At 39.2% G+C, this 10,006-nt stretch overlaps 1 long non-coding RNA gene across 10 annotated transcripts; it reads right to left on the bottom strand.

Moving 5' to 3' along the window:
* Positions 1-3,059: 3,059 nt before the first annotated feature.
* On the bottom strand, positions 3,060-7,732 carry LOC125532440. Of its 10 annotated transcripts, XR_007294151.1 has the most exons (4): positions 7,146-7,226; positions 6,924-7,033; positions 3,902-6,393; positions 3,060-3,588 (listed from the first exon to the last, which is right to left on the bottom strand). It is a non-coding gene; the product is annotated as an uncharacterized LOC125532440 (long non-coding RNA). The 10 variants fall into 10 exon arrangements; XR_007294149.1 differs by lacking the exons at positions 6,924-7,033; positions 7,146-7,226 and adding an exon at positions 7,458-7,732; XR_007294147.1 differs by having other exon boundaries at positions 3,902-7,067.
* Positions 7,733-10,006: the final 2,274 nt, after the last annotated feature.

The following is a 10,006-nucleotide window of genomic DNA, read 5'->3' as shown; positions in this document are numbered from 1 at the left end:
TGCACTATTCTATACTAGAATTATGCCAAATGGGGAGCATTGTGATAGAGATTGGCTTGTCTATTCTAAGGACCTCAATAGACTATTTTGCTTTGGTTGTAAATTATTTACAAAAGAGCATAGAAAAGGTCAGTTGGCAAACGAGGGGTGTGATGATTGAATACATCTTGGCAGTACACTTAAAGAGCATGAGACAAGTGTAGATCATGTTTTGAATATGACCACTTGGTATGAGCTCTGTACTACTAGATTGCAAAAGCAACAAACTATTGATAAAGATGCTCAAGGACAACTTGAGAATGAAAAGGAGCACTGGAGAAAAAATTTGTTCGAAATTGTTTGCATTATTAAATTTCTTGCCAAGCATAATTTAGCCTTTCGTGCTAGTAACGGCAAACTGTATGAAGACAACAATGGGAATTTCTTGGGTCTGGTAGAGATGTTGGCTGAATTTAACACAGTTATTCAAGAGCATGATTGTCGTATTATAAATGAAGAAACTCATGCTCATCATCTTGATCATAAGATTTAGAATGAGTTGATACAATTGCTTGCTTCAGCTATTAGGTTTGAGATTGTTAAGAAAATAAAGAGTGCAAAATATTTCTCGGTCATACTTGATTGTACCCTGATGCAAGCCACCAAGAACAGATATCTTCAATTGTTAGGTATGTGGATTCATCTTCAGGTCATGTTTGTGTAGAAGAACCCTTTCTAGGATTTTTAGATGTATAAATGGTACGACTAGGCAAGGACTTTTAGAAGTGCTAGAGAATGAACTTAAGCTTCTTGATCTTGATATAGATAATGTGAGAGGACAAGGGTATAATAATGGGTCAGATATGAAAGGAAAACATCGTGGGGTACAAAGGAGAGTTTTGAATGTAAATCCTAGAGCTATCTATTTTGGTTGTGGTTGTCATAGCCATAATTTAACACTTTGTGATACCATCCAACACATGGAGAAAAAATTTGTTCGAAATTGTTTGCATTATTAAATTTCTTGCCAAGCATAATTTAGCCTTTCGTGCTAGTAACGGCAAACTGTATGAAGACAACAATGGGAATTTCTTGGGTCTGGTAGAGATGTTGGCTGAATTTAACACAGTTATTCAAGAGCATGATTGTCGTATTATAAATGAAGAAACTCATGCTCATCATCTTGATCATAAGATTTAGAATGAGTTGATACAATTGCTTGCTTCAGCTATTAGGTTTGAGATTGTTAAGAAAATAAAGAGTGCAAAATATTTCTCGGTCATACTTGATTGTACCCTGATGCAAGCCACCAAGAACAGATATCTTCAATTGTTAGGTATGTGGATTCATCTTCAAGTCATGTTTGTGTAGAAGAACCCTTTCTAGGATTTTTAGATGTATAAATGGTACGACTAGGCAAGGACTTTTAGAAGTGCTAGAGAATGAACTTAAGCTTCTTGATCTTGATATAGATAATGTGAGAGGACAAGGGTATAATAATGGGTCAGATATGAAAGGAAAACATCGTGGGGTACAAAGGAGAGTTTTGAATGTAAATCCTAGAGCTATCTATTTTGGTTGTGGTTGTCATAGCCATAATTTAACACTTTGTGATACCATCCAACACATAGATAGGAGTGACGCTCAAGTTAGTATCAGCTACACATTGGGAGAGTTGTGTGTGTTAAAGCTATCAGATTTCAATGTGCAGCCATTTGGGAGGCTATACTTTAGGTACCAAAAAAATTTATATTGATTATTATGTAATTCCTTTGGCTATCTCCAACTATAACATATATTTCCTATCTTTTCATTTTAGGTATCCGAAACTGATAATGATATAAAACGAGCAGCGAGGCAAAAGGTTTGGCAAATAATGAACCTGGGGAGTATGAATTTATAGTGGCAATAGTAATTTGGTCTGAGGTATTATATGTTGTTAATTTAGTAAGCAAACACTTGCAAGCAAAGGATATGCTTATAGATGTTGCTATTGAGAAAGTGAAAGGGTTGATTATTTTTTTCGAAGGGTATAGAGAAAGTGGCTAGTTAAAAGCACTAGTCGTCAACCCGTGCACTTGCACGGGCTAGCTTTTAACAATGCATTAGTTAAACCCTTAGGAAAAAAAGGTATGATGAATATAGCCTTATAGTTAAGCTGTTTAAAGTTTAATTTCTTCACACTACAGTTTGTTTTGGAACACATGCATCACATGATGCTTATTTCATTGTACACCAGATTCGACAAAAAATCTGTTTTTGCTTAGGCATCGTGAAGAAGAATCGATATTTATACAACTAATATAGCCTGAAAGATAAATGTTAGAAAATGCTAGTTTGATTCACTTAATATTTCTCGTGTTATTATTTTTAGGGCATTCTAATTACGGATATTTTATAAAGCATAGACTAATTGTATAAAATAATCATATCCAAAACACCTATGAACTTTGTTTTATTAATAGCAACTCTGTCACAATGAACAGCGCAGGAAAACCAAAAGGTTAGAACAGAACGAACTTACGCTTTGCTTCACATGGTGCAAACTTGAAATGTTTTCCATGTAATAGTATTGTTTCTCTTTTCTTTTATTCACTAAGGCACCATCTAACTTTAGCCAGTGTCTATGCTACGGAGTTCTGGACCCTTTTTTCTGAGTGTCTATGCTACAAACTTGAAATGGAGTTCTGGACCATTTGACCCTGCAGCAACTCATTTTAGAATTGAAAGAGCATGTCCAACTGAGTTACCAAATTATCTTTCTCTCACAAAAGTAGACAATCTAAGATGCAATTTGACAACCGTTAGGACTGATTTTATTGAATTATTAATTAGAGAACCCTTATTATTCTACCGCATAACAGGATAATAACCTACTTAAGAAAAGTGCCATGTCATTTTCATATGGAAGGATGGCTCACATTTGTCACTTCCCAATAAGTGAAAGTTCCGCATAAAATATAAAGCTCATTGAGATGTATTTGAAAATATAACTAACCATGGGGTAAAATAGTATTCGATACTAAATGACAATGTTAACCAAAATAACATGGTAATTTTCTTAAATATAGTATTATTAATGAACGAAAAATAAAGTAGCTAGCAATATGTATATGAACCATGTCACACGTACAACCAAAAAACTTAACAAACCTGAGCTTTACATCCATGTTTTTGTCTTGACTAACACATGGTTTATTGATACATAATCAATCTATGTTTTCCCAGTGGAACTGAAGAAATATAGGAGGCGTTTGGTTCCACGTTGGTATAGTTTTCGATTTTTAGTGTCGGGAAGCTTTGCCTCTGATATTTCCTCCTGAATGCACGTTTTGTTTGGTTCGACCGCGAGGGAATGCGTAGCAGAGAGGATTCTGTATCCAGCCGTGACCGGACGTTTTCGCGGAAGCAAAGTGAAGCGCTGTATCCGATAGTATCGTAACACAAAATAGAAGGGCTGAACCAAACGACTTCTTCTGTCTTCTGAAAGCGCTGTAATCAGAAGCGAGACTTTTCCACCCAAGCAAACATGTCGATTGTACACAACGTACGATACGATCAGTTTGCAATTGATTATTGGATTTGTCGTCAGGCATGCCCAAACCTACACTGAAAAATCAGGGCAACATACATCAGTTTTCTTTCAGAAAATGGAAAGAAGCCTAATTACTGAATATATGCAAGAAAAATACCATATCAAATGTTTTTTCTACCCTACTCATATCAGGTATATTCTGTAGTGTACATTAAAACTTGATCATATCGCAATGTTTCATGTTGGCACTGTGACTACTGAGACTATTCTGTCCAAAATCAACACTTGGTTACCATGAACTTCATAGTGTTTCAACCTTATTAGATCAAAGTAACACATGGGGCGCTATACAAAATAATTCTAGATCTGAGAGGAGTAGGTGACTACCTTCTCTGATGTCGGAGGGACTCGTATCAGATCGTAGAAGAGCACTCCACAGAAGTTGATGCTGGCGGCTGCATGAAATTGGCGTCCGCTGCTGCATAAGTTCTTAACATGCACACCATGGAGAGACGACGGAGAGGAAGAGATGGCTGGTCAACCTTCCACCTTCCTAATATCAATCGGAGGGGCCTGCCTTCATCATGGTTAGATCTGACGATAAAAATATTGAACCCAGCCTGTGCCCTCTTAGGATTGACGTGAGAGACATGAAACATATATACAACATTGCGATTTTGATTTTAAAAAAACTGCTCATAAGAAATGGTGCATTTAGGAATTTATTGAATAAAAAATTACAACTAAACCACAAAGGACTCAAAGGCAAAGTAGCTAATTCAACTCTTACAATTGACTTGACCCATTCCAAATGCATTGGAATTGAATATTATGATAAAAAAGTGTTCTAAATAAAACTGCATCTGAATCTCAAAATCGTAGTATGAGCATAAAACATACCTTCGATAGTTCTTTTTCCATGCTCTGTCACATGACCTCGAAGTATTTAATAGCGACATCCAATGTAGCTATATACTGTGCACTGGGCAGAACATTGAACTGAAATGTGAAAAGTAAAGGAATGCTCAATGATGCCACTGTACGTAGCAGATATTGTAAAATAATAGTGAAAATGGACATATTTATCAAGAAGCAAAAGCACGTCATGCAATAAGTAAGAATATAGAGTACATGTGTTCGGTGGATTAGTTAATATGCTAGTTTAATAAAGTAGATAAATATAATCATTTATGGGCACTTGTCCTCGCTTTTAAGTGAAATACTGAGACATCATCTTTTGACTGTTGCGGTAGGCCTGCTTCATATAAACCCATCTCTTGTTTATATTCTTACTTTAAGAAAATACCAGCAATAAGATGAAAGTGATAATTCTGTTTGTCTTCAGAGTGGCAAATTTTCCAAAGGAAGACATAATGTTGTGTTTTTGTTACCTAAACCATATTGCATATACTTTCTGATACTATCCTAAGAATTATAAGCCCTGGTGTGAATGTGTTTTCTTATTCTTCTAAACCAAATTGCATCTTCTACCCTGTGTGCAGCTTACAGATCAAAGAAGGTATAATTGTTTTATCTAAAAATAATGCTGCTAAAAACACATTTCTGGTAAATGCTCCCTTCCTCTACTCCACCCTGATGTATGGATGCTGATGGATAGAGAGTTGCACACCTCTGCATCTAAACTTTACCATATCATTTGCACCATAATTTTTTTCCCAAAATAGTCGCCATGATGGACCTCAAAATCCCTAACCTGTCGGTGTGTGACCATCTCCATCTCCATATGGCTCCTTAAGCTTAGTTTGGGAGCTTAAGAAACAAAGACCACAACATGCATGGAGAGCATTCTCAATATGTAAGCAAAAAAGATTCTGTTGTAAATACTACGATTTTTCTTCACATCCTTCAAATATACCAACTTATATAACTATTCGCATACAGTAGCAGTGGACTGATTGAAACTTTATTTCCCAGTGTCCTCTAATTACAACTAATTGCATGGAGTAACAGTCAGATTTTTTTTATTAACTTCAAATTCTTTTGTCATGTGAACATAATGAACTACAGAGTATTAATCGGATTGGTGAAAAACTAATAGATAAGATGTTGCTTTGCAGCCAATGTTGGCTACTTAAAACAACTGTAATCGGATACATAACGCATACCTAGATCAGCACCAAAAGGGACCCATGACTCTTAGTCTCCTTATTGATCATTGCAGCAAGCAACTCTTTGGACATCGCATAAAAAAGACCAGATCGTCCACTCAGGGAAAGCCCCAACACCATCGGGACGACCAGTTTGCTAGACCTGGCTATAGTGACAGCATGGAAAGGGTCGGATTCTCTGTAGGAGGATGTAATCTCAGACTGAAATCATCTAGCTGCTCATGAAAAAGACGATGGACGCATCACAATAGCGACCCGAGGAGCAAAAGAAGGAGACATAGGCAGCAAGGAGAAGAGGAGGATGCAGGGGAGACTCTTGCCGAGGGTTTGGACTCAAGGCGGCAGAAGAGATTCTTGGGTTAAGACTCTATAGACGCTAGAGACATGGAGCTAATAAGAAAGATAAAAAAAGGTTAAGGTGGAGATTGATGGCCGGTCAGATTAGTAACGCATAACAGATAATCAGTAACTATAAGGTTTAGATCTGAACCGTAACATTGCTTAGGCTCGACTTTCAGATTTGTAAAAATCAAACGCTATGTCATATCAAGCATCTTTGAAGCTGCACTACTGATCACATCCTCAAGTGATCCTCAAAAATCATGAGTGGACATCTTCGCTCATAGTTTTGTGTGTGCAGCATAAACAGATGAAGCATAAACAGATCAAGCATCTTTGTGTGTGGACATCTTTCTTCAGTGAATTAACATGCTTTGCCAAAAGATGCTAATCATCCATGTGACCATGCCTCTGCAGCATAAACAGATGAAGCATCAATCAATAATAAATACTTGGACGGGGAATGAATTACTCCTTGTGGGAATTAGCAGTTTAGCAGACATTTTCTCAGCAAAAAGTTTAAGCTCACATTCTGCATATTAAATTGTAGTACACTGGGCAACAGAAAGCAATTCATTGTGTATTATTCATCACCGGAACATTTTTTTCAAAGCTAACTGAACCACGAACTATAAAAAAATTATATTGTCCTCTTCCAAATTCAATCCAATCGACAACTCCCAACTGTTAGTCCTAATTGAAGCAGCTGGTAACAAACAAACTAAACCATCATGATTCGAAAAAACAGAACTATGTAAATGACCATTGCAAAGCCAAATGATAGTAGTATTGACCTATTACCTTGGCAAACCCAAGTTTGTGTGTGCAGGAGATGATATTCTGCCCGCTAACATTGCAATCTAATGGCACTCCACCTAGCACACCCATGAATCCATTCCACCCAATTTCTATGAGAGAACTACTGAGAAGGAAAAAATTACCTTGCCGGGTAGCCGACTCAAAACACCCGAATTTGCTAAGCGGACCGCGATCTTCTACGGTTACTTCCGCGCCACGGTGGTCCGATGTGTGAAGGAGCACAACAGGATCGCTGCAGGAGAGGAGAGCGCCATGTGTGGCAGTAACTGTGTACGTAATGTTCGTTGGGAGAGAAAGAATAGGAGGTGGGCACAGATCGACAAACAGGTGACAGTCCGCCTCACCTGAGTTCCCTCGACCAGCCACATCGCCACCACGCGACTGGAAGCACAGCCACCGCGACCGGAAGCACAGCCGCCGCAACCCGACGCACCGCCTAAACCATCATGATTCGAAAAAACAGAACTATGTAAATGACCATTGCAAAGCCAAATGATAGTAGTATTGACCTATTACCTTGGCAAACCCAAGTTTGTGTGTGCAGGAGATGATATTCTGCCCGCTAACATTGCAATCTAATGGCACTCCACCTAGCACACCCATGAATCCATTCCACCCAATTTCTATGAGAGAACTACTGAGAAGGAAAAAATTACCTTGCCGGGTAGCCGACTCAAAACACCCGAATTTGCTAAGCGGACCGCGATCTTCTACGGTTACTTCCGCGCCACGGTGGTCCGATGTGTGAAGGAGCACAACAGGATCGCTGCAGGAGAGGAGAGCGCCATGTGTGGCAGTAACTGTGTACGTAATGTTCGTTGGGAGAGAAAGAATAGGAGGTGGGCACAGATCGACAAACAGGTGACAGTCCGCCTCACCTGAGTTCCCTCGACCAGCCACATCGCCACCACGCGACTGGAAGCACAGCCACCGCGACGGGAACCCCCCCCGCCGCAACCAGAAGCACAGCCGCCGCCCCGTATTGGTCAAAGACAGAAGACCAAGGAGAGAGATAGTTCATGGTGCCGGTGGGATGCGGTAGAGGGTTGATGCGGCGGGGAGCAACGGCGGATGGGGCAGGGAGCGACGACAATGGCCGTTGAGAAGGGTGGCGGCGCAATCCATGGCGCGATGTGTGGGATGGTTGGGGTCAGGAGGTTAGGGATAAGGATGACGGCTTCTTTTTCTTTTTTAATTGGACGGCTTCTATTTCTACAGCCGTGATGAAAGGACTATGGGCATTTAGATATTTTTTTGCCGAAACTAAGCACATAATTAAGCAAAAAATATGTGGGTTAATCTCCACCGTAATAATTCGGTCCCACCAGATGAACGGTCAGTAGTAAATTCTAATTTACGTGGTAATTCTTAGGGAGTCTGTAATTAGTATAGGTATAGATAGATTGGAGATAGCCAAAAAAATTGCACTTGATATGGTTATTAGTACAACATTTCATGAAAGACGAGAAATTAAGAGAAAGAGACATTTTGATGAGAACCCAGATGACAAAAATGTTGCCACACAGTCTGCAGAGGAATCATTTAGAAACGGTTATTTTACAACTATTCTTGATCAAGCAATTATGTCACTTACAAGCAGATTTGAACAATATGAGGTTAGCAGAAAGATTTTCGTTTCTTATTTACTTCCAAATCATTGCAGTCATTGGATAATGAGAGCTTGAAATCTTGTGATAATCTTGAGGCGGCCCTTAAAAAAGATAGTAAATCTGACATTGATGCCAATGAACTGCAGTGGAGTTGAGGTTACTTAAAGACTCCATTCCAAAGGATGATATGGGGCCAATTGAAATTCTAAAGTTTTTAAAGTGACATGATTGTTTTCCCAATGCAGGTATTGCATACATAGTTCTATTGACCATTCATGTGACTGTTCCATCAGCAGAAAGAAGCTTTTCAAAATTAAAGCTATTGAAGTCCTATATGTGTACTACAATGACACAACAAAGGGTTACTGATTTGGCCACAATAGCACTTGAGAGTGAAGTGTTGGAGAACATTGATTACGAGGATATAATTGAAGATTTTAATTCAAAGAACACTAAAAGAATGTTGTTATTCAAGTAAAGACTATGCAACCAAGCTTCGAATAGGTATGATTCTTGAATATATTTCTTGCTATGTAAGACATTATGATATATACACTACACCTGTTTAATTCTCTATTGCAGGATTGAGTTTCCCACAGGGACTCTAATTTTGCCGGCCTGACCCTGATTTCTCCCATAGTGAGGTCTTATCTATATATAAGCATTCTGTTGCCATGGTTCACACTCAGTTCTCTACGCCTATTCGCGTGTTCTATGCTGACTCTGCTGGAGAATATATATAGATGATTTATCTTGACACACATTGATATGCTTTATTTCTCCCCGTAGTGAGGTCATATCTAGATATGTCTTTTGCTGCCATGGTTCACACTCTGTTCTCTACGCCTATTCATGTGTTCTATGCTGACTTTGCTCGAGAATATATCTCCAAGCTGTTACATGTAGTCCTTACTGAGCAAGGTAATCTTGCACGGGTCTCTTGTCCTGGTGCACATGCTCAGAATGGCGATGGCGTGGTTGAGTGCAAGCATCATCACCTTCTTGAGACGTCTCGTCCGTTGATAGTCACTACCTCTCTTCCGCCGCACTTTTGGGTCGAGTCTGTCTCCACTTCCATCTATCACATCAATCTTCAGCAATCCACTGCTCTGAAGGGGTGGCACTCCTTTCAAACGTCTATTTGATTGTTTCCTGATTATTCGGCACTTCAATTGTCTGGTTATGTTTGCTATGTCCTTCTTGCCCCACATGAATGCACCAAACTAACTGCTCAGTCTGTAGAGTGTCTCTTCTTAGGATACAACGACGAGCACATGGGATATCATTGTTGGGATCATGTTGGTCCTCATATGCCTATTTCTTGGGATATGACTTTTGATGAGTCTCTTCCTTCTACCTTTGTCCATCTTCCTCGACCTTTCCGGTTTGGCAAAAAAGCAAAAAGATAGAGAAAAACAGATAAAATATGAAACTAAAAAACCAGTTGGAACGATCCCCAATCTGCGACCGCTTCGTGGCATCGAAGATTGATGCTCTTGCCCGCATCGACATGTGGAATCTCATTTCCCTTCCTCCTCGTGCTTGTCTCGTCACTTGTAAGTGGGTCTACAAGGTTAAGACTGATGATACTCTTG

Source organism: Triticum urartu, unplaced genomic scaffold (assembly GCF_003073215.2).
Source record: "Triticum urartu cultivar G1812 unplaced genomic scaffold, Tu2.1 TuUngrouped_contig_9935, whole genome shotgun sequence".
Classification (NCBI taxonomy): domain Eukaryota; kingdom Viridiplantae; phylum Streptophyta; class Magnoliopsida; order Poales; family Poaceae; genus Triticum; species Triticum urartu.
Note: the sequence above shows the minus strand (reverse complement) of the source record. Positions and strands in the feature narration are given on the sequence as shown.